Source organism: Panthera leo, chromosome A3, assembly GCF_018350215.1.
Source record: "Panthera leo isolate Ple1 chromosome A3, P.leo_Ple1_pat1.1, whole genome shotgun sequence".
Classification (NCBI taxonomy): domain Eukaryota; kingdom Metazoa; phylum Chordata; class Mammalia; order Carnivora; family Felidae; genus Panthera; species Panthera leo.
In genome coordinates, this window is record NC_056681.1 from 24,268,583 (window position 1) to 24,296,314 (window position 27,732).

The following is a 27,732-nucleotide window of genomic DNA, read 5'->3' on the forward strand; positions in this document are numbered from 1 at the left end:
AGATCTAGCCAGTTAAAGCAGACCTGGCCACTATTGTAACTTGTGACTTTTTTTTTGCATAAATGTTTGGATAAATACATAAATAAGAGTATAAATATTTTGATTTAGGAATCTAGTGCTTTAAATCTAGGTTCTTGCTAGAATATAAGCCCCATAAAAGCAGGTAGCATGTCTGTATTTTTCTTCATTATCGTATCCTTAGCATTTAGAACAATGTCTGGCATATATTGCATGCCTAAATATTTGTTGAATGAGTGAATGAACCTGTCAGTCTCTAGTGAGCTGAGAGTATCCTTTTACCTAATACACCAATGGTCTGAGATAGAGAGGGAGGTGGTTGTGAAGAGCCCAGCCTGCCTAGACTTGAATAATGGCTCTGTCACTTACTAGCTGTATGACCTTAAGCAAGTTACTTCTCTGTGCCTAAGTTTCCTCATTTGTAAAACGGGGGTAATTGAATCTATTTCATGGAATTGTTGGGGGAACTAATTGAATTGATAATGCAAAGTACTTAGAACAATGCCTGGTATATAATAGTGTCCTGTAAGTTTTAGCTACTGTAAAATTAAAAAAAAACTGTATTTTCTGCAGTTTGGGTAATTTATCTGTAGAATACTGTTTGAGAGCTAGGGTAGAATAATGGAATCAGCTGCATTAGATGTAATTAAAGAAGGCTTGACAAAGAAGGTGATTTTTTTTTTTTAAGTTACCTTAATGAGGTAAATTTGCATACAATCACCTGCATCCGTTTTATTTACTTTTTACCTACATGCATTTTTAATTTTTTTAAAATGTTTATGAGAGAGCGCGTGCACACACACGCGCGACCATGAGCGGGGGAGGGGCAGAGAGAGAGAGGCAGATACAGAATCTGAAGCAGGCTCCAGGGTCTGAGCTGTCAGCACAGAGCCTGACGACAACGATGACGACATGGGGCTCGAACTCACAAACTGTGAGATCATGACCTGAACTGAAGTGGGACGCTTCATGGAGGAGCCATCCAGGCGCCCCTCCCTTAGCATAGTTTCATTATTTATCTGTGTTGTTGCATGTATCAGTAGTTTGTTCCTTTTTGATGCCGATTATTGTCTTATATGGATATAACATGTTTATCTGTTCACTTGTGATGGATATTTGGGTTAGTTCCAGTTTTGATGACTGTGAATAAAGTTGCTATAAATGTTTTTTAATTTTAATTTTATTTTTTTATAGAGATAGAGTGTGACCAGGGGAGAGGGGGAGAGGGGCAGAGGGAGAGAGAGAGAGAGAGAGAGAGAGAGAGGGAGAATCTTAAGCAGGCTCCACATTCAGCAAGGAGCCTGATGTGGGGCTCGATCCCTTGACCCTGGAATTATGACCTGAGCCAAAATCAAGAGTTGGAGGTTCAACTCACTGAACCACCCAGGCGCCCTGCTACAAGCATTTTTGCAAGTCTTTGTGTAGACATATTTTTATTTATTGTTGGGTAAATCCCTTGCAATGGGATTGCTGGGTTGTATGGCATATATGGCATACTAACTTTTAAAAGAAACTGCCAAAAAGTTTTTTTTTAACTTTTTAAAAAATTTTTATTTATTTTTGTATATTTTTATTTTTGAGAGAGAGACAGAGTGTGAGTGGGGGAGGGGCAGAGAGAGAGGGACACACAGAATCCGAAGCGGGCTACAGGCTCCGAGCTGTCAGCAAGAGCCCGATGTGGGGCTTGAACTCACAGACTGTGAGATCATGATCTGAGCTAAAGTCGGTCATCCAACCAACTGAGCCACCCAGGTGCCCCAGAAACTGCCAAAAAGTTTTAAAGGAGGTGAATATTCAGTAGGATTTCCAGGGAGAGTCCATTAGTTATCTATTGTTGCATAATAAATTACCACAAATTTAGCAGCTTAAAACAACAGATATTTATTGTGGCACAATTTCCATGGGTCAGGAATCTGGGTACAGCTTAGGTGAGTCCTCTGTGTCAGGGTCTCTCAGAGGCAGCAGTCAAGGTGTCAGCCAGGGCTGGAGTCTCATCTCAGTGCTTGACTGAAGAAGGAACTGCTTCTAAGTTCACTTGGTTGTTGGTGGAATTCACTTCTTCAAGGGATGTTGAATTAAGGACCTTGATTTCTTTTTTCTTTTCTTTTCTTTTTTTTCCCTGTGTTCTCAGACTATCTATTTGTTTATTTTCAGGAATAGAATTTAGTGATTCATGACTTACATATAACACCCAGTGCTCATCCCAACAAGTGTCCTTCCTCCTTAATACCCCTCACCCTTTTAGCCCTTCCCCCCACTTAACAGCACGCCAGCAAACCTTAGTTTGTTCTCTGTGTTTAAGAGTCTCTTATGGTTTGTCTCTGTTTTTATATTATTTTTGCTCCCCATCCCTTATGTTCATCAGTTTTGTATCCTAAATTTCACATATGAGTGAAGTCATATGATATTTATCTTTCTCTGACTTACTTTGCTTGGCATAATACACATTGTTCCATCCACATTGTTGCAACTGGCAAGATTTCATTCTTTTTAATCCCCAAGTAACATTCCATTGTGTATATATACCACATCTTCTTTATCCATTCATCAGTTGATGAACATTTGGGCTCTTTCCATACTTTGGCTATTGTTGATAGTGCTGCTGTAAACATTAGGGTGCATGTGCCTCTTCAGATCAGCACTTCTTTATCCTTTGGATAAATACCTAGTAGTGCAATTGCTGGGTCATAGAATAGTTCTATTTTTAATTTTGGGGGGAACCTCCATACTGTTTTCCAGAGTGGCTACACCAGTTTGCATTCCCATCAGCAGTGCAAGAGGGTACCTCTTTCTCCACATCCTTGCCAGCATCTGTTGTTGCCTGAGTTGTTAATGTTAGCCATTCTGACATATGTGGGGTGGTATCTCATGGTGGTTTTGATTTGTATTTCCCTGATGATGAGTGATGTTGAGCATTTTTTCATGTGTCTGTTAGCCATCTGGATGTCTTGTTTGGAAAAGTTTCTATTCATGTCTTTTGCCCATTTCTTCACTGGATTATTTGTTTTTTGGGTGTGAGTTTGATATGTTCTTTATAGATTTTGGATACTAACCCTTTATCTGATATGTCATTTGCAAATATCTTCTCCCATTCTGTTGGTTGCCTTTTAGTTTTGCTGATTATTTTCTTCTCTGTGCAGAAGCTTTTTATCTTGATGAGATCCTAGTAGTTCATTTTTGCTTTTGTTTCCCTCGCCTCTGAAGACATGTCAAGTAAAGTTGCTGTGGCCAAGGTCAAAGAGGTTGTTGCCTGTTTTCTCCTCTAGGATTTTGATGGCTTCCTGTCTTATGTTTAGGTCTTTCATCCATTTTGAGTTTATTTTTGTGTATGGTATAAGAAAGTGGTCCAGGTTCATTCTTCTGCCTATCACTGTCCAGTTTTCTCAACACCATTTGCTGAAGAGACTGTCTTTTTTCCATTGGATATTCTTTGCTGATTTGTCAAAGATTAGTTGGCAGTACATTTGTGGGTCCATTTCTGGGTTCTCTGTTCTGTTCCATTGATCTATGTGTCTGTTTCTGTGCCACTACCATACTGTCTTGATGATTACAGCTTTGCAATACAGCTTGAAGTCTGGAATTGTGATGCCTCCAGCTTTGGGTTTCTTTTTTGGGATTGCTTTGGCTGTTCGGGGTCTTCTATGGTTCCATACAAATTTTAGGATTGTTTGTTCTAGCTCTGTGAAGAATGCTGGTGTTATTTTGATAGGGATTGCATTGAATATGTAGATTACTTTGGGTAGTATTGACATTTTAACAATATTCTTCCTATCCAGGAGCATGGAATCTTTTTCCATTTTCTTGCATCTTCTTCAATTTCTTTCATAAACTTTCTGTAGTTTTCAGTGTATAGATTTTTCACCTCTTTGGTTAGGTTTATTCCTAGGTATTTTATAGCTTTTAGTGCAATTGTAAATGGGATCAATTCCTTGATTTCTCCTTCTGTTGCTTCATTATTGGTGTATAGAAATGCAACCAATTTCTGTACATTGCTTTGATATCCTGCAACTTTGCTGAATTCAAGTATCAGTCCTAGCAGTTTTTTGGTGGAGTCTTTTGGGTTTTCCACATAGATTATCATGTCGTCTGCGAAGAGTGAAAGTTTGACTTCCTCCTTGCTAATTTGGATCCCTTTTATTTCTTTAAAAAAATTTTTCTTTAATGTTTATTTATTTTTGAGAGACAGAGCAGGAGTGGGGAAGGGACAGAGAGAGAGGGAGACACAGAATATGAAGCAGGCTCCAGGCTCTGAGCTGTTAGCACAGAGCCTGATGCAGGGCTCAAACCCATGAACCCTGAGATATGACCTGAGCCGAAGTCAGACGCCCAATTGACTGAGCCCCCCAGGTGCCCCAGATCCCTTTTATTTCTTTGTGTTGTCTGATTGCTAAGTTTAGGACTTCCAACACTATGTTGAATAACAGTGGTAAGAGTGGGCATCCTTATTGTGTTCCTGACCTTAGGGGGAAAGCTCTCAGTTTTTCCCCATTGAGGATGATATTAACAGTGGATCTTTCATATATGGATGGCCTTTATGATCTTTAGGTATTATCCTTCCGTAAGGACCTTGGTTTCTCACTGGCTGTTAACTGGAGGCTGCTCCAATATAGCACACTGAGAGGGCAATAAATAGAGTCTTCCAGAAAAATAGAAGTCACATCTTTTTAACATAATCATGGAAGTGACATCCTGTCACCAGCATCTGTTGGTTAGAAGTCACTAGGCTAGCCCACTCATGGGGAGGAGATTACACAAGGATGTGAATACTAGATGCTGGAATAATTGATGGCCATCTTAGAAGTATATCTCCCACAGAAGGCATGGTTTAGTGGCAGGTTGGGTCCAGATGGACCAAGGGGAAAAAGTAGCTTGTGAAATTTTCTTCATCTTTCCTGTATCAAACTGTATCTCTTTCTTCCTTCTGTCTTTCACATCAGCCTCTCTCCCCTTCACGAAGAGAGACATAAAGGTCACTCTCACAGTAAGTTTTTTATCTGAGTTGTTTTTGTTTTTATTTTATTTTATTTTATTTTTGAGAAAGAGAGCAAGCACTCGAGCTAGGGAGGGGCAGTGGGAGAGGAAGAGAGAATCCTAAGCAGACTCCACACCCAACACGGAGCCCAACATGGGGCTTGATCCCACGATGGGGGCTTGATCCCACAACCCTGGGATCATGACCTGGGCTGAAATCAAGAGTTGGACACTCTACCAACTAAGCCACCCAGGTGCCCCTTGAATATTTTTTATTGTTGTTAAGAGATTTAATTAAGGCTTCTTCCTGAATCATTTAGTGTTTATAGCTTATTTAAAAAAACATTTTATTATGGAAATTGAGACAGATACAAAAGTAGAATGCTATCATGAACCGTATGTACCTTTCACCCACCTTAAACAATTTATTTATTTATTTTTTACCAATCTTACAAGTATACTCTACATACAATAAAATACACTCATTTTAAATGTATAGTTTGTATTCTGTCGGATGCCTATATCCTAACAATCAAGAAGATGTAGAACATTTTCACTCCAAAGTTACCTTGTGCCCCTGTTTAATCAGTCCCCATCCCAGTCCTAGGAAGTACCCATCAGATTTCTATTGTTGTGGGTTCATTTTGCCTGTTGTAAAATGTCATAGAAATGTTTGGATTCTTTTGATCACCATGTTTTTGAGATTCATCCCTGTTGCATATTTCAGTAATTCAGAGTTTTTCAGCCTTGGCACTATGGACATTTTGGGCTGGATAATTTGTTTTGCAGACTGTCCTGTGTATTGCAGGATATTTAGTAGCATCCCTGACCTCTATCCATTAGATGCCCATAGCATTCTCCTCCCTTCCTTTGATTGTAACAATCAAAAATGTCTCCATACATTGCCACCTATACACTAGGGGACAAAATCCCCTCCCTTGACTGGTAGATAACCTTTACAGTAGTTGATCCTTTTTATTGTTGGGCAGTATTCCACTGTATGGCTACACTACAATTTATCCATTTACTGATTGATGGATATTTGGGCTGTGTCCAGTTTACTTTCAGTTTCGGGCTGTTATAGATAGAGTTGCTATTAACCTTCATAGGAAGTCTTTGTATAGACATGTTTTTATTCAGGATAAATATCTAGGAGTTAGATTGCTGGGTCTTATGATAAATAAATGCTTAACTTTAAAAGAAACTGCCAAATTGTTTGTACGTTTTTATAGTCCCACCACTATGGGAGTTCCAGTTGCTCTGCATCCTTGCCAACATTTGATACTTATTCTTTTTAATTTTAACCATTAGTGTAGGTGTGTTATTTGTCGCTTTAATTTTCATTTTCCTGATGACTGATAGTGTTGAGTATCTTTTTATGTGCTTGTTGTAAAGTGTCTCTTCAAATCTTTTGTCCATTTTTCATTGCATTATGTCTTATTATTGAGTTTCCTTTGTCTTTTCCCCTATGTGTGCATAAACATATTTAAGAAATTAAATATTAAGAAAGACAAGACAATTGAAATAATGAATACACCTTTATATAGTTTCATATTTATTTATTTATTTATTTATTTATTTATTATTATTTTTTTTTAACGTTTATTTATTTTTGAGACAGGGAGAGACAGCATGAACGGGGCAGGGTCAGAGAGAGAGGGAGACACAGAATTTGAAACAGGCTCCAGGCTCTGAGCTGTCAGCACAGAGCCCGATGCGGGGCTTGAACTCACAGACCGTGAGATCATGACCTGAGCCGAAGTCGGCCGCTTAACCGACTGAGCCACCCAGGCGCCCCTATTTATTTATTTTTAATGCTTATTTTTGAGAGAGAGACAGAGAATCAGAGTGCGAGTGAGGGAGGGGCAAAGAGAGAGGGTCAGATAGAAAACCTGAAGCAGACTTCAGGCTCTGAGCTATCAGCACAGAGCCCAACATGGGGCTTGAACCCATGAAACACGAGATCATGACCTGAACTGAAGTTGGACACTTAACCAACTGAGCCACCCAGGCACCTTACCATGCATCTTTTCTGACCACAATGCTGTGAAACTAGAAATGAGTCATAAGAAAAAAATCTAGAAACAACACAAGTGCATAGAGTTAAATAACATGCTACCAAACAATGAATGTGTCAACCAAGATATCAAAGAGGAAATAAAATAATACATGGAGAGAAATGAAAATGAAAATACAAGGGTTCAAAATCTTTGGGATGCAGCAAAAACTGTTCTAAGAAGGAAATTTATAGCAATAAAAGCCTGCTGCAAGAAGCAAGAAAAATCCGAAATAAGCAACCTAGCCTTATCCCCAAAAGAACTGGAGAAAGAACAAACACACCCAAAACCAGTAGAAGGAAGGAAATAATAAAGATTAAAACAGAAATAAATGAAATAGAAACTAAAAAAAAAAAAAAAAAAAAAAAACCCAGTAAAATAGGTTAATGAAACCAGGAACTGACTCTGAAAAAATAACAAAATTGAAAAATCTTTACCCAGACTCATCAAAAATAAAAGCAGAGAGAGAGAGAGGACTCAAATAAGCAAAATCAAAGATGAAAGAGGAGCAATAACAACTGACACCACAGAAATACAAAGGATTATGAGAATATTATGAAAAATTATGTGCCAACAAACTGGGCAACCTAGAAAAAGTGGATAAATTCCTAGAAACATATAACTTTCCAAAATTGAATCAGAAAGAAATAGAAAATTTGAACAGACTGATTACCAGCAATGAAATAGAATCAGGAATCAACTCCCAACAAACAAAATTCTGGGATCCGATGTCTTCACAGGTGAATTCTACTAAACATTTAAAGAAAAGTTGATACATACTCTTCTCAAACTATTCCAAAACATGTAAGAGGAAGGAAAACTTCCAAATTCATTCTATGAGGCTAGCATTACTCTGACCCCAAAGCCAGATAAAGACGGTACAAAAAAAGAATTACAAGCCAGTATCTCTGATGAACATAGATGCAAAAGTCCTTCACAAAGTATTAGCAGGGGTGCTTGGCTGGCTCAGTTAGAAGAGTATATGACTCTTGATCTCAGGGTTGTGAGTTCAAGTCTCACGTTGGGTCTAGAGATTACCTAAAAAAAATATTAGCAAACCAAATCCAACAATATATTTAAAAATTCATTCACCACAAGTAAGTGGGATTTATTCCTGAGATGCAAGAGTGGTTCAGTATTTGTAAATCACTCACTGTGATACATCATATCAGCAAGAGAAGGGATAACCATATGATCATTTCAGTAGATGCAGAAGAAGCATTTGATGAAGTATAACATCCATTTTTGGTAAAAACTCTCAAAAAGTAGGATTAAAGGGAACATGCCTCAATATTATAAAGGCCACGTATGAAAAGCACACAGCTAAAATCACTCAATGGTAAAAAACTGAGAGCTTTTCCTCTAAGATCAGGAACAAGGCAAGGATGTCTACTCTCACCACTTTTATTCAACATAGTACTGAAAGTCCTAGCCACAGCAATCAGACAAGAAAAAGAAATAAAAAGCATCCATATTGGTAAGGAAGAAGCAGAACTTTCACTGTTTACAAGATGGCATGATACTATATGTAGAAAACCCAAGACTCCACCGAAAAACTTCTAGAATTGATAAATGAATTCAGTAAGGTCATAGGATACAAAGTTAACCTATAGAAATCCATTGCATTTTTATACACTAATAATGAAGTAGCAGAAAGAGAAATTAAGGAAACAATGCCATTTACAATTACACCAAAAAGAATAAAATTAACCAAGGAGGTGAAAGACCAGTATTCTGAAAACTAAACAACATTGATGAAAGCAATTGAAGATGACACAAACAAACGGAAAGATATTCCATATTCATGGATTGGGAGAACAAATATTGTTAAAATGTCCATACTACCCAAAGCAATCTACACATTTAATGCATCCCTGTCAAAACACCAATGCCATTTTTCACAGAACTAGACAAATAATCCTAAAATTTGTGTAGAACCACAAAAGACCCTGGATTGCCAAAGAGTCTTGAAAAAGAAGAACAAAACTGGAAGTATCACAATCCAATCCCAGATTTCAAGATATACTATAAAGCTGTAGTAATTAAAACAGTGTGGTCTTGGCACAAAAATAGACACATAAAACAATAGTACAGAATAAAGAGCCCAGAAATAAACCCACAATTATATGGTTAATTAAATTAAAGCAAAGGAGGCCAGAATATGCAATGGGAAAAAGTGTCTTCAACAAATGATGGTGGGAAGACTGGACAGCTATATGCCAAAGAATGAAACTGGACCACTTTCTTTCACTATACACAAAAATAACCGTAAAATGAATTAAAGACCTAAATGTGAGACCTGAAACCATAAAAATCCTAGAAGACAGCACAGGGGGTAATTTCTCTGATATCAGTTGTATGTAGCAGCAGCTTTCTAGATATATCTATCTTCTAAGGCAAGGGAAACAAAAGCAAAAATAAACTATTAGGAATGCATCAAAATAAAAAGCTTCTGCACAGCAAAGGAAACAATCAACAAAACAAAAAGCATACTGAATGGGAGAAGATAATTGCAAACAACATATCTGATAAGAGGTTAGTATCCAAAATATATAAAGAACTTATAGGGGTGCCTGGGTGGCTCAGTCGGTTAAGCGTCCGCTTCACCTCAGGTCATGATCTCACAGTCTGTGAGTTCAAGTCCCGCATCAGGCTCTGTGCTGACAGCTCAGAGCCTGGAGCCTGCTTCAGATTCTGTGTCTCCCTCTCTCTCTGCCCCTCCCCTGCTCATGCTCTGTCTCTCTCTGTCTCAGAAATAAATAAAAACATTAAAAAAAAAAAAAAAAGAACTTATACAGCTCAACACAAAAAAAACCCCAAATAATGCAGTGTAAAAATGGGCAGAAAACATGAACAGACATTTCTTCAAAGAAGACAGCCACATGTCCAGCAGACACATGAAAAGAATCTCAACATCACTCATCATCAGGAAAATACAAATCAAAACCATGAGATATGACCTCACACCTGTCAGAATGGCTAAAATAAAAAACAAGAAACAAGTATTGGCAAGGATGTAGACAAAAAGGAACCCTTGTGCACTGTTGGTAGGAATGCAATCTGGAGCAGCCATTGTGGAAAACAGAATGGCAGTCCTCAAAAGATTAAAAATAGAATTCACGTATGATCCAGTAATTCCACTTTTAGGTATTTACCCAAAGAATATGAAAATGCTAATTCTAAAAGATATGTGCACCCCTGTGTTTATCATAGCATTATTCACAATAGCTAAATTATGGAAGCAGCCCAATAGATGAATGGATAAAGGTGTGTGTGTGTGTGTGTGTGTGTGTGTGTGTGTGTGTGTGTGTATATAATAGTTATTACTCAGCCATAAAAAAAGAATGACATCTTGCCATTTGCATCAACGTGGATGGATCTTGACGGTATACTGCTCAGTAAATAGCTCAGAGAAAAAAAACATACCATATGATTTCACTCGTGTGGAATTTAAGAAACAAAACAAGTGAACAAAGAAAAAAGACAAATGAAACACCAGACTCTTAACTATAGAGAACAAACTGGTGGTTACCAGAGGGGAGGTAGTTGGGGGAATGGGTGAAATAGGTGAAGGAGATTAAGAGTACATTTATTTTGAGGAGCACTGAATAATGTATAGAATTATTGAATCTATTGTACACCAGAAACTAATAAAACACTGTATGTTAATTATACTGCAGTAAAAATAAAAGAATGATAAAATATTAAAGATAAAAGTATATACCAAGAACTCTTGTGGGTGCCTGGGTGGCCCAGTTGGTTAGCAAAAAAAATTTACAATTCAATTATAAAGAGTCAAATATCCCAGTTTTAAAAATTGACAAAAGATTTGAATGGATGTTTCTCCAAATTGTGGCAAATGGAAAATAAACGTGAAAATATGCTTAACATCATTTGGCATCAGGGAAATGCAAATCAAAAGCACCATGAGATACCACCTTACACCCACCAGGATAGCTGTACTCAGAAAGGTAATGACAAGTTGGCGGCGATGCAGAGAAGTTGGAACCCTTGTGCCCTACTGGTGGGAATGTAAAATGGTGTAACTGCTTTGTAAAACAGTTTGGAAATTCCTCAAAAGATTAAACATAGAAAATATATGACCCAGCAATTTTACTCCTAAGTGTGTGTGTGTATATATGTATGTATATGTGTATGTAAATATGTATGTATGTGTACATGTAATCGTGTATATATATATATATATATATATATATATCTGAGAAAAATGAAAATATGTCCATACAAAAACTCGTATACAAATATTCATAACAGCATTATTCATAATAGTGAAAAATGGAAACAACCCAAATGTCTATCAGCTGATGAATAAATGGATAAATAAATGTGGTTCTTTTGGTAAGGGATGTTATTTGGTATTTTTAAAAATACTGTTACTTCCTACAATATCTTGAAAATATTCTAAGTGAAAGAAGCTGGTCACAAAAGACCAGTTATTATATGGTTTCTACTATATGAGGTATCTAGAAAAGACAAATGCTCCTCGACCTAGTCTCAACTTTACCCTTTAATGGGGGCGGGGGGGATTAACACATTAAATTAAAAACAGAGCATATTAGCAAAATTGTTCATTGTACTCGGATGAAGATGATGGTGACTAGTAATAGTTCATCTTTATTTCATACCTTATAGATCTTTTCAATGATTATTTTTTTTAAAAAATAGCATTTGGGGTACCTGCGTGGCTCAGTTAAATGTCCAACTTCAGGTCATGATCTTGCTGTTTGTGGGTTCGAGCCCTGTGTCGGGCTCTGTCCTGACAGCTTCATCCTGGAGCCTGCTTTTGATTGTGTCTCCCTCTCTCTCTGCACCTCACCCACTCATGTTCTCTCTGTGTCTCAAAAATGAATAAACACTAAAAAAAATTTTTTACGGGCACCTGGGTGGCTCAGTCGGTTGAGTGTCCGACTTCAGCTCGGGTCATGATCTCCCAGTCTGTGAGTTCGAGCCCCACGTCAGGCTCTGTGCTGACAGCTCAGAGCCTGGAGCCTGCTTCGGATTCTGTGTCTCCCTCTCTCTCTGCCCCTCCCCCACTCTGTCTGTGTCTCTGTCTTTCTGTCTCTCTGTCAAAAATAAACATTAAAAAATTAAAAAAAAAATTTTTTAATAAATAGTATTTATGGGGTACCTGGGGGGCTCAGTTGGTTGAGCATCCGTCTTCAGCTCGGGTCATGATCTCACTGTTTGTGAGTTCAAGCCCTACTTTGGGCTCTCTGGTGTCAGCATGGAGCCCACTTCAGATCCTCTGTCCCCCTCTCTCTCTGCACCTCCCCTTCTCATACGGTGTCTCTCAAAAATAAACAAACAAAAAAAGATGGTGTTTATTCAGTGCTATTTATTCAATAAATAAGCAGCATTGAATAAATAGAAAAATAATATGGAAAGAAAAAAGTCTCTCAATCATAATCCCAAATAATTGATATAGTTAAATGTCAAGAATAAGGAACATAATAGTCCATTCCTAAATTAAAGGATCAGGGTAGTGTTAGGGTTATAAGTTAAAGATAGGGTTAGGGTTAGCCGTTATGCAAAATGGCTGTGAGGGAGTAGACATGGTAAGTAGCCAACTTCTGATGACTATGTAACTGGACTAGGGCTGGTCTTGCACCTTTGTAAACACTTCCTGAATGTTGGGTATCAGAGGCCCAGAATTCACACTCTTCATTTGTGCTCAGAGCTTATCTTCCCATGGAGGCTATAAAGCTGAATAGGAAAAATGTATTTTTTTTTAATTTATTTTTTATAGGGAAGGAGAGAGAAAAAGAGAGAGAGAGAGAGAGAGAGAATTCCAAGCAGGCTTTGCACTGTCAGAGAGGCTTGAATTCACGAATCATGAGATCATGACCTGAGCTAAAGTCGGACATTAACCAACTGAGCCACCCAGGTGCGAGCATACACAAGTTGGGGAGGGGCAGAGACCGAGACACAGAATATGAAGCAGGCTCCAGGCTCCCAGCTGTCAGCGCAGAGCCTGATGCAGGGCCAGAACCCACGAACCATGAGATCATGACCTGAGCCAGAGTCAGGCACTCAACTGAGTGAGCCACCCAGACACCCTGAGGTAGCCTCCATTTTAATTTCCAGTTTGGATTAACTTTTTGAAAGGAGGAAGATGATAGAATAGTGTGGAGAATAGCCACTAGTGGAAAAAGGAAGAGTTAGAGATCTTGCACCAAATAATTTCCAGTTCTTCAGGGAAGTATGATTAACATTGAAGTCAGGGCACCTGGGTGGCTCAGTTGGTTAAACTGAGTTTAAAGTTGTGTCTCCCTTTCTCTTTGCCCTCCCCCACTCATGCTCTCTCTCTCTCTCTCTCTCAAAAATAAACATTTAAAAATTAAAAAAACCAAAAACATTGAAGTCAAATAGCCAGGGATTAAAATAGTCATAGTGTCCCTAGATCTGGAAAATGTTAGCCCATCATTTTCTAAATGACAACATGGAAGCTAAGAAAGGTTTAAGTGATTCCAAGGATGTAGAAAAAAACCAAGATGGAATACAGGGTGCTGCAGTTCAATTTTAGATTCTATATAGTTATGTTTGTTTTATTTCCACACAAATAATATGGTTTGTATTATATTAAAAAAAAATTAAACAACCAGACTTTATGATAATAAAAGAAAAAGCTTTTGTTTCTCCTTCATCACTTTTTTGGAGCAAATTCTTTTTTTTTTTTTTTTTAATGTTTATTAATTTTGAGAGGGAGGCAGTGCATGCAAGTGAGTGTGGGTGGGGCAGAGAGAGAGAGAGAGGGAGAGTGAGAATCCCAAGCAGGCTCCAAGCTATCAGTGCAGAGTCCAACGCAGAGTTTAAACCCATGAACCATGCATGACCTGAGCCAAAATCAAGAGTCAGATGCTTAACTGACTGAGCCACCCAGGCACCCCATTGGAGCAAATTCTTAACCACATTCCCTACCTGACTCAGTTTCCTCATATAAGGTAAATTAAATAATGTATGAAAAGTGTGGTTCTAAACTTTGCACATTAGAATCACCTGGGTAGTGTTTCAGTGCCCAAAGCTCAGGCCACAGTGCAGACATAGTATGACTCTGGAATTATTTTTTTAAGTTTCTCAAATAATTATAATGTGTAGCCAAGGTTGGGAGCTACTGAAGTTCTTTCAAGGCATATACTCATTTGATCTCAGATATTCTGACTTCAGTCATTTTGGAGTTATTGCAGCAATTCTAATTAGTGGGTATTGGCCTGAAATAAACTAGGTCACTTGGTTCTGATATTTCTGCTAATTGTGTACTATGTATGAGTAGGGTAGAGTCACCCTGGTGAGAAGACAGTTTGGTATATGGTGGGAGAAGCACTGAATTTGAAGGTGAAAGACCAGGCTTTAGTCATTATCCTGTCACAATCCTAGTCTATAATTTCAGTCAAGTCACAATACCACTGCTGTGATTCAGGTTTTTCCTTTGAGAGTTGGGGGGAGTTAGACTGATTATTATGCAAATTCCTTTCTAGCTCTTAAACTTCAAGTTTGTGAGTTAGTGGGGGTGGGGGAAAGGCAGTTGATGGATTTGTATGCCTTAAGAATAAGTGAGCAAGGGGGGCAGGACACTGATAAAAGCATTGCTGAAGGAGCCAGCTGTGGGATGGGATGGGAGTGGGTGGGGAGGAACAGACTGGGTGAACAACAGAACCTGGAGATAAGCGAATGGGATGGGAAAGGGTTGGGAAGCAAGTGTAGGAGACTGGCTGAAGGGAATATTGTTGAAGGTGGTGACAGTGGCTCAGCCCTTGGTAACAATGTGTTCCAGGTTCTTAACCTTACTGTCAAATGACTCAAGGAAAATGTGGTCAGAGGGGCTCTCCTCAGAACTAGGAGATAGAAAGCAGAGGCTATTTTTGTTGTTGCATGCCTGAGATGGGGTAAGAGTAGAAATATACTTGCTGCTCAGTGTTTAAGAGGGTAGTAGATAGCTGGCTTTTTTTTTTTTTTTAATACATAATTCATGCATGTGGTTCAGAAATAAAAACATTATAAAAGAGATATACAGGGAAAAGTCTTGATCCCACCCTCAGCTCCCAGGATTTATTTATACCCTTCTCCCCATAACTTTTTAATATGAAAAAAAATGTTTTTAATACAAAAAAGTTGAAAGAATAATACAGTGATAATAGTTCACTATATTTGCATCATCTGTTTACCTACCTATCTTTACTGAATACTTTGAAAATAAGTTGCAGACATTATGACATTTTATCCCTAAATACTTTGGCATGCATCTCCTAAGAATAAGAGCATTTGCTATACAATCACAAATAACATTACTACACCCAAGACGTTTTTAAAAATGCCCTAATATCTTCTGTTACTTCACATTCAGTTTTTCCCAACTGTCTTAATAATTTTATGGCTGTTTTCTTCAAAGCAGGTCTAAGTAACGTTTATGAATTGCATTTGGTGGTCATATTTGTAAGGTCTTTTAATTGAGAACTGTGTCTTCCCCCTATCTCTTCCCTTAAGATTTTGGGTTTTGAAGAGACCAGATCAATTTTGTTGTAGCAAGCCACACATTCTAGATCTGATTATTTCTTCATGTAATCAAATACTTCTTCATGTATTTGTTCTTTTTGCTCTATCTCCTGAATTTTCTATAAAGGAGAAATTACTTTTAAAGACTTTTTAGACCTAGGCTAGGCATTTTTAGTAATAATCATCATAGATGATGACTGGTGTTTCAGGTAAAATCGCCATCAGAAGGCATAAATAGAAGGTCTCACTGTAATTGTTACTGGATTTGATCACCAGGTAAAGCTGGTGAATGTCATATCTTTCCACTCTAAAGATACTTGTTTTCTCTTTGCAATTAGAAAGTAATCTGTGGAATAATCCGTTTGCACCATGGGAGTCTTCTGTTCCCCAGCAGTTTTCACCAGATGGTTTTTAGCATCCTTTGATCATCCTTGCCTGAATCACTTACTTCATTGGAGGTTGCACAATGGTGATTTCAAAAATTTTTTCCTTCTGCATTTATTAACTAGCATTCTGATGTAAAGGAGAACTTTCCCTCTTTACCAAGGATGAATGCTTCTTAAAAGACAAAGTAAATTTCTTGCTTCATTCTTTTTTCTTTAATTATCAATCTTCAGAGTAAGGAATTGACGTCATAGTTACACCTAATAGTGACTTTCTGAGTAATTTTTTTACTCTCTGAGCTATTATTTACTCTGAGCTATTATTATATATTTATGGATTTCTATTTATTCATGGTATTTTAATCAATTTTAGTCATTAATTCTTTTTGATACTTAAATTATCTCAAATTTGCCGGTAGAAACCCCTTAAACTGGCTCCTGGGTCCTTGTGACTTTGTTCCCTATTTGTCTGAGTGCTTCCTTGCCCTCCTCTGGTACAACATGTTTTTTGTTTTGTTTTGTTTTGTTTTTTTTAGTTTACCTTGAAACTAATAATTTTTACTGTTTTGTGGGTTTTTTTTGTATTTCCTTCTAGAGGTTTTTTTTGTTTGTGTTTTTTTGTTTTGTTTTGTTTTTTGTTTTATTTTTGTCAGAGGGAGTGCGAGTGGGGAAGAGGCAGAGGGAGAAGAAAACAGACAGTTGTAAGTAGGCTCCACGCTGACAGTGTGTAGCCTGATGCAGAGCTGTCTCATAAACTGTGAGATTATGAGCCCAAATCAAGAGTCAGATGCTTAACCAACTGAGCCACTCAGGCACCCCTAGAGTATTTTATTTTTAATACTAACATATATAAAATATTTTTCTCCTCTTTCCCCACTAAAAGTAGCATCCTGTAGTCAATGTTTTATTCCTTGTTTTTTCTTCTCTCAACAATATATCTTGGAGATCATTCCACATCAGTGCATAGAGAGCATCCATATTCTTGCTGCCTTTCCTTTTTATTAGATGTACTATAATTTAATCAGTCTCTGTTGATGGACATTTTGGTAGTTTCCTATCTTGCTCTTGCAAAAATGCTTTTATTGAATAACCTTGTATATGCGTCATCTAGTAAGGGAACAGGTTTATCTGTAGGATCAGTGCAGTCAAATGCTCTACCACTGAGCTGTACCCCCTCTTACAGGATCACCAACCAGAAGTGAGATTGCTGGGTTAATGGTATATGTAATTGTAATTTTGATAGATAATGCCTACTTGCTGATGTTAGACAACCACTAGCAAAGAATGAGAATGTCTGTTTTCCTATAGCCTTGCCAAGAGAGTGCATTATTATATTTTTGGATTTTCACTAATCTGATGAGTGAAAAAAATGTTTTCTTATGTGTGAAGTTTAACATTTTTTATATGTTTAAAGTTCATTTGTATTTCCTTTTCTTTGAATTTTATGATCATATTCTGTGCCCATTTTTGGACACAATACTTTGTCTAAATTGCTGTTCTCTTTATAATACCTATATATGCATACACATATACATACACAAACCTGTTTTTTTCTATAGTATGTTTATATATGGGAAATTTGCTCTTTCATTGTCAATATTTTTTCTTTGTCATTTTGTTTGTTGTTTGTTTGTTGGGTTTTTGTTTTGCTTTACTTATGGTATTTTTTGCCTTGCAGAATTCTTTGATTTTTATGTATTCAAATTTACCCACTTTTTAATGGCTTTGGATTTTATGTCATAGTTAAAAAATCTTTACCCAGTCCAAGAGTATAAAAATTTCTTCTGTACTTTCTTCTAATACTTGTAGGGTTTCATTTGTTGGATTGGAGTTTTGGATCCATTTGGAATTTATCTTGATGTGAGGTATAGCTTTAAGTTTATTTTTTCCCTAGGTGGCTACCTAGTCCCATTTAATGAAAAATCTGTTTCCCCCCACCTTTATGAGATACTAAAATTCTACATCCATTTTGATCACTTTTGGGGATTTTAGTCTTCCATTGGTCTCCCATCCGTTTATATGCCAGTACTCACAGTTTTAATTACTGAGGCATTATGTTTTGATATCTGGTAGGACTTGTCCCTTTCCCTACTCTTATTTTTCAGAGGTTTTTTTTTACTCTTTTTATTTCCATGTGAACTATAAAGTCAGCTTTTCCATTTTAAAAAAGTTAGAATTTGGGGCGCCTGGGTGGCTCAGTCGGTTGAGCGGCCGACTTCGGCTCAGGTCATGATCTCGTGGTCCGTGAGTTTGAGCCCCGCGTCGGGCTCTGTGCTGACAGCTCAGAGCCTGGAGCCTGTTTCAGATTCTGTGTCTCTCTCTCTCTGACCCTCCCCCGTTCATGCTCTGTCTCTCTCTGTCTCAAAAATAAAGAAACGTTAAAAAAAAAAAAAATTAAAAAATAAGATAAAAAAAAAGTTAGAATTTTTCTTAATGTTTTATTTTATTTTTTTAATTTATTTATTTATTTTAATGTTTATTTATTTTTGGGACAGAGAGAGACAGAGCATGAACAGGGGAGGGGCAGAGAGAGAGGGAAACACAGAATCGGAAGCAGGCTCCAGGCTCTGAGCCATCAGCCCAGAGCCCGACGCGGGGCTCGAACCCGCGGACCATGAGATCGTGACCTGAGCCGAAGTCGGATGCTTAACTGACTGAGCCACGCAGGCACCCCTGTTTTATTTTATTTTTGAGAGAGGGAGAGAATGCAAGCAGGGGAAGGGCGGGGGGGGGGGGGGGGGGCTGGTGAGACACAGAATCCAAGCAGACTCCAGGCTTTGACAGAGCCCGACAAAGGACTCCAACCCACAAACCGTGAGATCAAGACCTGAGCCAGAGTCAGACACTTAACCAACTGAGCCGCCCAGGCACCCCAAGAAGTTAGCATGTTTTAATAGGATTGTTAGATCCTAAATTAGGGAGAATTGATGTTTATGAGTCTTTTTTCCTCTCTCTCTCTCTCTCTCTCTCTCTCTCTCTCTTTGAGAGAGAGAGCACGAGCTGGGGAGGGGCAGAGAGAGGAGAGAATTTTAAACAGGCTTCATACTCAGCATGGCACCCAACACGGGGTTTGATCTCACAACCGTGAGATCCTGACCTGAGCTGAAATCAAGAGTCAAATGCTTAACCGACTGAGCCACCCAGGCACCCTGTGAGTCTTTTTGTCTAAGAATGTGGTGTGTCATTCCATTTGTTCAAGTCTTTTTTGTATTTGGATCCTTTATTAGCATATTTAAAATTTCATCTTGTAACTCTACATTTTCTTTTTAGTTCAGTCCTAAATAGTTTGTCCTTTTTGGGGCTGTTATAAATTAAATTTTTCCCCACATATTGATGATTGATTGCCTATGTAATAAAGCTGTTGTTTTCTGTATATTTTGTACCATTCTACTTTGCTGAATCTCTTATTTTTGCTGTTTTCTTGGTTGATTTTTCAAGATGTGCAAGAATACAATTATATCATCTGCTGATAGTGATAGTTTTACATTTTTCTCAATTTTTTACTATTATTAGTCTTGTTTAATTTCACTGACTTTATATACCTATGATAGAATGTTTAATAATATTTAGTAGATATCTGCCCTCTTCCCAACTTTTCCCCATTAAGCAAGCTGCTGACTTTAGGCCAAAAAAAGATATATTTTGTCATGTTAAGGAAGTGTTTATATATTTGATTTTTTTTGAGAAGTGTTAAATTTTGTCAAATGACTTTAAGTATCTGTGGAGATGATCATATGACTTCTTCCCTTAGTTTCCTCATAGTGAGCCTTGCTTGTATTCCTAGACCAAACTCTACTTAATTATGATGCATTCTTCTTCATCTAATGTACTGTTGTATTCTATTTAAAATTTGATTTAGAATCTTGCATCAACATAAGAGAGATTATAGCTTTCTGCCTGCAGTGTGTATTAGCTTTTGATATTCATGCTATATTTGCTTCATAAAAAGATTTGGAAAGTTTGCTTTCTTTTTGTATGTTCTGGAACAGTTTCAGATCATTAGACTTATCTGTTCTCTAAAGGGTTAATGTTTCCATTAAATTTGTGTGTGATGCTTTTGGGGGGCATTATCATATTTATATAGGTAGAGTGAACAAAAGCTTGAACAAAATAGTCTCTATGGTCCTTTTAATTTTCTTTGTTTCTGTGGCTATTTCCTTCTTATTTCTTATTTTATGTATTTGGACTTTCTCCCTTTACTAGATTAACTAGTGGTTTATTTTATTGATTTTTCTTCCAATGTACCAATTTTTGGATTTATTTATTCTGTTTTTCTGGGTTTTGTTTTGTTTTGTTTTGTTTTTAGAGAGAGCGCAAGCATGGGAGGGTCAGAGGGAGAGGGAGAAGCTCAAGCAGACTCCACCCCCAGCGTAGAGCCCACCGTGGGGCTGGATCTCATGACCTTGAGATCATGATCTGAGCACAGATCAAGAGTCAGATGCTTAACCAACTGAACCACCCAGGCGCCCCTCTTTTTCTGTTTGTTTGGGTTTTTTTTTTTTTATTAATTTCTCCTTTTATCTGTATTAATTCCTTCATTTTGATTTCTTTCAGTTCACCTTACAGGTTTTTTTCCTGACTTTTTGAGTCAGACATTTAACTCCTTCCTTTCTTTTCTTCTTTCTTTCTTTCTTTCTTTCTTTCTTTCTTTCCTTCTTTTTCCTGATGTAGGTATTTATCGCTGTGAATTTTCTTCTTTACTGGTTTGGCTGTATTCTTTAGGTTCTAAAATGTAGCATTTTCCTTATTTTGGCATTCTCTAGAAATTTTGCAATATTGATTTCTTTTTTAACCCAACTCCAAGGGTTTTGTTGTTGTTTTAAGGTGAAAAGGCCTTTGTTTCTTGATTTTATTTTATTTTTTTTTTAAATTTTTTTTTTCAACGTTTTTTATTTATTTTTGGGACAGAGAGAGACAGAGCATGAACGGGGGAGGGGCAGAGAGAGAGGGAGACACAGAATCGGAAACAGGCTCCAGGCTCCGAGCCATCAGCCCAGAGCCTGACGCGGGGCTCGAACTCACAGACGCGAGATCGTGACCTGGCTGAAGTCGGACGCTTAACCGACTGCGCCACCCAGGCGCCCCTCTTGATTTTATTTTAAATGTATAATTTCAGTACATTGTACTGAATCAGAGTATTATTCTACTGTTACTTTTTGGATTTATAGAGTTTTTTCTTTTTTAAATTCCAGTATAGAGTGTTATATTTGTTTCAAGTGTACAGTGTAGTGGTTCAACAATTCCATGTATTGCTCAGTGCTCATCAGGGTAAGTGTACTGTTAATCCCATTCACTATAGAGATTTTCTTTATGGCCTTTTTAAAAAATGTTTATTTATTTTTAAGAGAGAGAGTGTGCAGGCTGGGGAGGGGCAGAGAGAGAGACAAAGAATCCCAAGCGGGCTTGCCACTGTCAGCGCAGAACCCAGCACGGGACTCAAACCCACGAACCAAACTGAAATCATAACCTGAGCCAAAATCAAGAATTGGACGCTAGGGGCGCCTGGGTGGCTCAGTCGGTTGAGCGTCCGACTTCGGCACAGGTCATGATCTCACGGTCCGTGAGTTCGAGCCCCACATCGGGCTCTGGGCTGACAGCTCAGAGCCTGGAGCCTGTTTCGGATTCTGTGTCTCCCTCTCTCTCTGCCCCTCCCCGTTCATGCTCTGTCTCTCTCTGTCTCAAACATAAATAAACATTAAAAAAATTAAAAAAAAAAAAAAAAAAAAAAGAATTGGACGCTTAACAGATTGAGCCACCCAGGCATCCCTCTTGATGGCCTTTCTTAAGGTCATTTTTTGTTAATGTTCCATGGAGTTTTGAAAAAATGGCTTAGACTTAAAAAATAATTAAGGAGCATAGTTCTTTCCCTAAGAATTATTTATTAATGTCTAGTATATATATCCATTTAAAAATTTGAAATTATAAAATCAATATTTGACAATAATGTAAAACCATAACAGCCAAGTTAAAGACATTGTAGATTGATACTATCTTTTCTTTTTAAAATTTTCTTACTGTTTATTTATTTTTGAGAGAGAGAGAGAGCAAGCAAGCCAGGGAAGGGCAGAGAGAGAAGGAGACACAGAATCTGAAGCAGGCTCCAGGTTCTGAGCTGTCAGCACAGAGCCCGATGCGGAGCTCGAACCCTCGAACTGTGAGATCGTGCCTTGGGCTAAATTCTGACTCTTAACCACTGAGCCACCCCAGCGCCCCAGACTGATACTACCTTATTAAAGTGGGAATATTTTTCTGAAGCATGCCAAAATTAGACCCTTTCCATGCAAAATTTCTATGTGTACCATAAATAATACTTAGAAAAACTGAAAATTTAATGAAAAATAAAATAAAATAAAATTATATATAAAGTAGGAAAAAAGCTTAAATCTATACTTTATGAAGTTTATTTAAAAAATTTTTTTTAATGTTTATTCATTTTTGAGAGAGATAGAGCACAAGTGGGGGAGAATCAGAGAGAGAAGGAGACACCGAATCCAAAGCAGGCTCCAGGCTCTGAGCTGTTGCACAGAACCCAATGTGGGGCTCGAACCTATAAATGGTGAGATCATGACCCGAGCTGAAGTTGGACACTTAACCCGCTGAGCCACCCAGGCACCCCATATACTTTATGAAGTTTAAAATGAATTTTGAAATTATGTTAGAACAAGCGGGTCTTGTATTTAGTGTGTGTAGAAAATATTTTGGTTTTGGCTCCAAGTATCTGCAAACAGTGTGGCATGATGATGTTAATTCATTTTAATTTGACAGGTTTAAAAATGGAGGTAAAGGGAGGAGGTCTCTAAGGCTTAGGGTCCCAGTTTCATGATTCTTTTTTTTTTTTTAATTTTTTTAAAATTTTATGTTTTTTTATTTTATTTTTGGGAGAGAGAGAGTGCGCATGCGCATGAATGGGGAAGGGGCAGAGAGAGAGGGAGACACAGAATCCCAAGCAGACTCCAGGCCTCGTGCTGTCAGCACAGAGCCCGATGCGGGGCTTGAACCCACAAACCACGAGATCATGACCTGAGCTGAAGTTGGATGCTTAACCGACTGAGCCACCCAGGTGCCCCTCCCCCCCCTCCACCCAGTTTCATGATTCTTAAGCGAAGGCAGTATATGTCCTGGAGTTTGCTTCTATACTCTTTGAAATGCTTGTTGAATAGTGGTTTGATCTCAGAAAAAAGATATTCTTTGTAGACCTAATGAAAACTCTATTTTAACATTCTCTAAAGATGTCTAAGTTGACTTGGTAACTTGTATTTGCATTGACTTCTGTTATAAAGATGTCACCTCTGTAATTTCTAATTTCTATATGATACTGCAACTTTCTCTTTGTCTCTCTTTTTTAGAATTTTTATTTGGCTGCTGCCTTTTGAAATACAGGCCCTAAAAATGCCAGCTTGTTTGGACTTAGAAGATGACCTGAATAAATGATAAAAAAATAAAGACATTTTGGTGAGTGAAATCTTTAGTGAAAGAGTGGTTAAGGCTCAACTTAATTCCAAGCAATGGAATGACTCTACTAAAGTTACGTAGCAAATTAAAAAACTGTTTCCTTTATCATCTAGCGTTTTGTCAAAGGAGAAGATGGTCCTTCAGCCAGTTATCGAAGGTATCAGTATATTTAATGAAGCCCCAAATTCACTAAGTTTGAGTGCCTTCTGTTCCTCTGGGGTTGAGAACTTGATCTATTTTTTTCTTTCTCTTCGAGAGTCCACATACCTCTTAGGAGGCACATCATAACATTTAAATGCATTTCAAATATCTGGTCTACTCCAGCACTGTACCAAACCCAGCATAGTTCACTCACACCTAGCATTGTACTAGTCAATCATGGGAGTTGTAGAAATTGAAAATTGGTGACTGGGCCTTATGCAGCTACAGTGTGTTTCATTTGGCATGCAGAGTATTTTTATTTTCTGAAAATGCAAACCTATTTTAAAATCTGGAGATTTCACTGAATATATGGATTTTATCCTTTTCTTAAAATTCAGAACATCTGCCCAACTCCTCCCATCCTTCCAAAAAGAAAGTAATAAGCTGGAGCAGAGGATAGTAGCTGCTTAGCATAGATGGGTATGTGAGTTTCCTGTTACCCAAATCATTCATACAGTGTGTGTAAATACACTTAATATCCAGTGTTCTTCTCTTATTTTATCTGCCTAACTGCTATGAGTATGTAAGTTTGTGGTTTCTGATGCAGATCATAGTGTCTTGTCTTTTGTTCAAATGGCAGCCAAGCTGATATTCTGAATAACCTGTAACAATCTTCTACCCATTATTCAGCTACCTGCACCAGTCCCTTCTGTTCATATGTAAATGTAAATCTGGTGCATATTAGCAGGGTATATATATAATACGTAAGGTATATAAATTTATATATTCATAAATAATATAAATTTATATATTTACAAATATATATGTTTAAATATATTTATTTATTTTTAACCCTACTGTGATTTGGAAGATGTTCATAAGTAAGCTTCTAAGCCTTCCTGATGTCTGTGGAGCAGCACTATGTTGCTGGTATGCTTGCTTTTTTCTTCCTTTTTTTTTTTTTAAGCTTTTTATTAACAATTTCAAACATTTTATAAAATTATAATATAAACAAAAGTATAATAAGCACCTGTATACTAATCACCTATATTTAACCATTATTAAATTTTGTCATATTTGCCTAATCTATTTTTCTCTCAATTATTTTAAAGTAAATTATAAGCATCCTGATGTTTTACCCCTGAATGCTTCAGTATGCATCCCTTAGACAGTAAGAACATTGCCCTATATAACCATAACACCATTGTTATCACACCTAACAAAATTAGTGGTAGTTCACTATCCTAAAAATGTGCTTTACATCTTTTTTCCAAACCAAGACCTAATAAAGGACCATACACTGCATTTGATTTTTAAAAAAATTTTTAAAAGCTCTTTTAATGTAGAATAGTTTCACCCATCTCTTTCTTCCTTGATTACAACTGACTTACTGAAGAGGCCAAGCCAGTTATGCTGTAGAAATCCTACACTCTAGATTTGTCTGAATATTTCCTCATGATGTTATTTAAGTTATACCTCTGTCTCCTGTATAAAGATTTTATTATATTCAGGTTAAACATTTTTGGCACATTTCACATAATGTTTTATCCTTATTAATGATCCTTTTCTGAATTATTTTATCAAGGATCACAAAATTGTGATTTTTCCAATGATATCATTCTTTTTACATTTAAGTTGGCTTTCTTCTTAAAAAAGAGCTTTCCTTTATCAACTGGAGCTATTTGGTTATCCTGAAATATTACCCTTAAATGATTTAGTTTGGAAATCTATTTCCAAAAGTAGAATAAATAATATGCTTGCTCTTTAAATTCTCCTGGATGTCACATTTATTCTTAGGTTCTTTACAAAAGATCAAAAGAATGAAATATGGCCTTTTGTAGCAACGTGGATGGAACTGGAGAGTGTTATGCTAAGTGAAATAAGTCATACAGAGAAAGAAAAATACCATATGTTTTCACTCTTATGTGGATCTTGAGAAACTTAACAGAAGACCATGGCGGAGGGGAAGGGAAAAAAAAAAGGTTAGGGAGTGAGCCAAAACATAAGAGACACTTAAAAACTGAGAACAAACTGAGGGTTGATGGGGAGTGGGAGGGGGTGATGGTGGGTGATGGGTATTGAGGAGGGCACCTGTTGGGATGAGCACTGGGTGTTGTATGGAAACCAGTTTGACAATAAATTTCATATAAAAAAAAAATCAAAAGATTCCCTGTTACAAGTGAAACCAACAGATAATCTGGAAGTTTATTATGTGGCGAGTGAGCAAATTAACTGGTGGTTAATCTTAACAAACCCAGAGAGATAGCACATGTTTTCTTGTGATGACCATAAATGAGCAAGTGAGTCTCAAACTGGTCAGCTGTAATGATTTCTGTCTCCAAGAGCAGTCACTGAACTGCATTTCACTCAAAATTAGTTAATTGTTTTGATTATAAATCCTTTGTTAAAGACTAGATTTTAAGTGGACGTTATGTCAATGAATATGTTATCGGGAAGAAGCTTCTTTAAAAAGTTTCTGGGGGCGCCTGGGTGGCTCAGTCGGTTAAGCGTCCGACTTCAGCTCAGGTCACGATCTCGCGTCTGTGAGTTCAAGCCCCGTGTCGGGCTCTGGGCTGATGGCTCAGAGCCTGGAGCCTGCTTCCGATTCTGTGTCTCCCTCTCTCTCTGACCCTCCCCCGTTCATGCTGTGTCTCTCTCTGTCTCAAAAATAAATAAACATTAAAAAAAAAATTAAAAAAAAAAAAAGTTTCTGGAGAGGAGGCCAGCAATTTTTCATACTTACTTTTAATTTCTTCATTTTTTAAGCACCTGTGTAGTGCCATAGTACTTTTAAACCAGTAATTCTTGAATTTGGATTAGTTGATTTGTTTTATCTGCCAGGAGATGGTTTTCCAAATTCAGATTTGCCAGCCTTCATGACATGACCGATGACCCCTTTAGAAGACAGATTTTTAGTTGATCTCTTTCTTTCCAGTAAAAGATTTCTTTTGGAAAACACTTCTTAAATCTTAAATTCTTTTCTTGTAGTTGTTCCAACGGGGAGTAGCTATTAAATAGCTCTAGTATTTCAGGCAGTCTCAGCAATCAGTCGTTTTCCTGATGAGTAACAGCTTTTAAGCCCTAAAGTCTTTTTCAGTCTTGTTTATTTACCTCTAAAGTTCTTTAAAATCTGTAAGGAGCAGATGGCAGTTGACTAAAGGCAATGGTATTTATAAGGGATTTTCTGAATGCTGTTGTTTCTTAACCACCCAAGTCACACTATTCCTTTGTAACAGTCACAGTACTAGAAAAAGTGCTTTGCTCAAACGTAAGTTTTTTTGTTGTTGTTTTATTGTTTTCATGTTTACTTACAACAGAGGAATTTTTCCCCGTAAGATTGCTTAAATTGGTTTTTGGAAATTCTTTGTTCTTGAAATTTAATTGACTGTTTAAAAAAGAAAAAGAGGGAATACAAACTGGTGCAGCCACTCTGGAAAACAGTATGGAGTTACCTCAAGAAACTAAAAATAGAACTACCATACGACCCAGCAATTGTACTACTAGGTGTTTATCCAAGGGATACAGGTGTGCTGTTTCGAAGGGACACATGCACCCCAATGTTTATAGCAGTACTATCAACAACTGCCAAAGTATGGAAAGAGCCCAAATGTCCATCGACGGATGAATGGATAAAGGTGTTGTATATATATACAATGGTATTGCTTGGCAATCAAAAAGAATGAAATCTTGCCAATTACAACTAAGTGGATGGAACTGGAGGGTATTATGATGCTAAATGAAATTAGTCGGAGAAAGACAAATATCATATGACTTCATTCATATTAGGACTTTAAGATACAAAACAGATGAACATAAGGGAAAGGAAGCAAAAATAATATAACAACAGGGAGGGGGACAAAACATAAGAGACTCTTAAATGTGGAGAACAGAGGGTTGCTGGAAGGGTTGTGGGAGGGGGAATGGGCTAAATGGATAAGGGGCATTAAGGAATCTACTACTGAAATCATTGTTGAACCATATGCTAACTAACTTGGATGTAAATTTAAAAATAAATAAATTATTAATTAAAAAAATAAAATAGGGGTGCCTGGGTGGCTCAGTCGGTTGAGTGTCTGACTTTGGCTCAGGTCATGATCTCACAGCTCGTGAGTTCAAGCCCTGCGTTGGGCTCTGTGCTGACAGCTCAGAGCCTGGAGCCTGCTTCGGATTCTGTGTCTCCCTCTCTCTCTGCCTCTAAC

General features: G+C 37.4%; 1 protein-coding gene across 9 annotated transcripts in view; it reads left to right on the forward strand.

Annotated features, from left to right (window-relative positions):
- Positions 1-27,732, forward strand: part of NCOA6 (nuclear receptor coactivator 6) — a 108,105-nt gene that overhangs the window by 20,452 nt on the left and 59,921 nt on the right. For all 9 annotated transcript variants that reach the window (XM_042931154.1, XM_042931157.1, XM_042931159.1 and 6 more), the window contains one exon: positions 23,287-23,392. The gene's annotated coding sequence lies outside the window, so the exon portion shown is untranslated. The remainder of the gene's footprint in view (positions 1-23,286; positions 23,393-27,732) is intronic.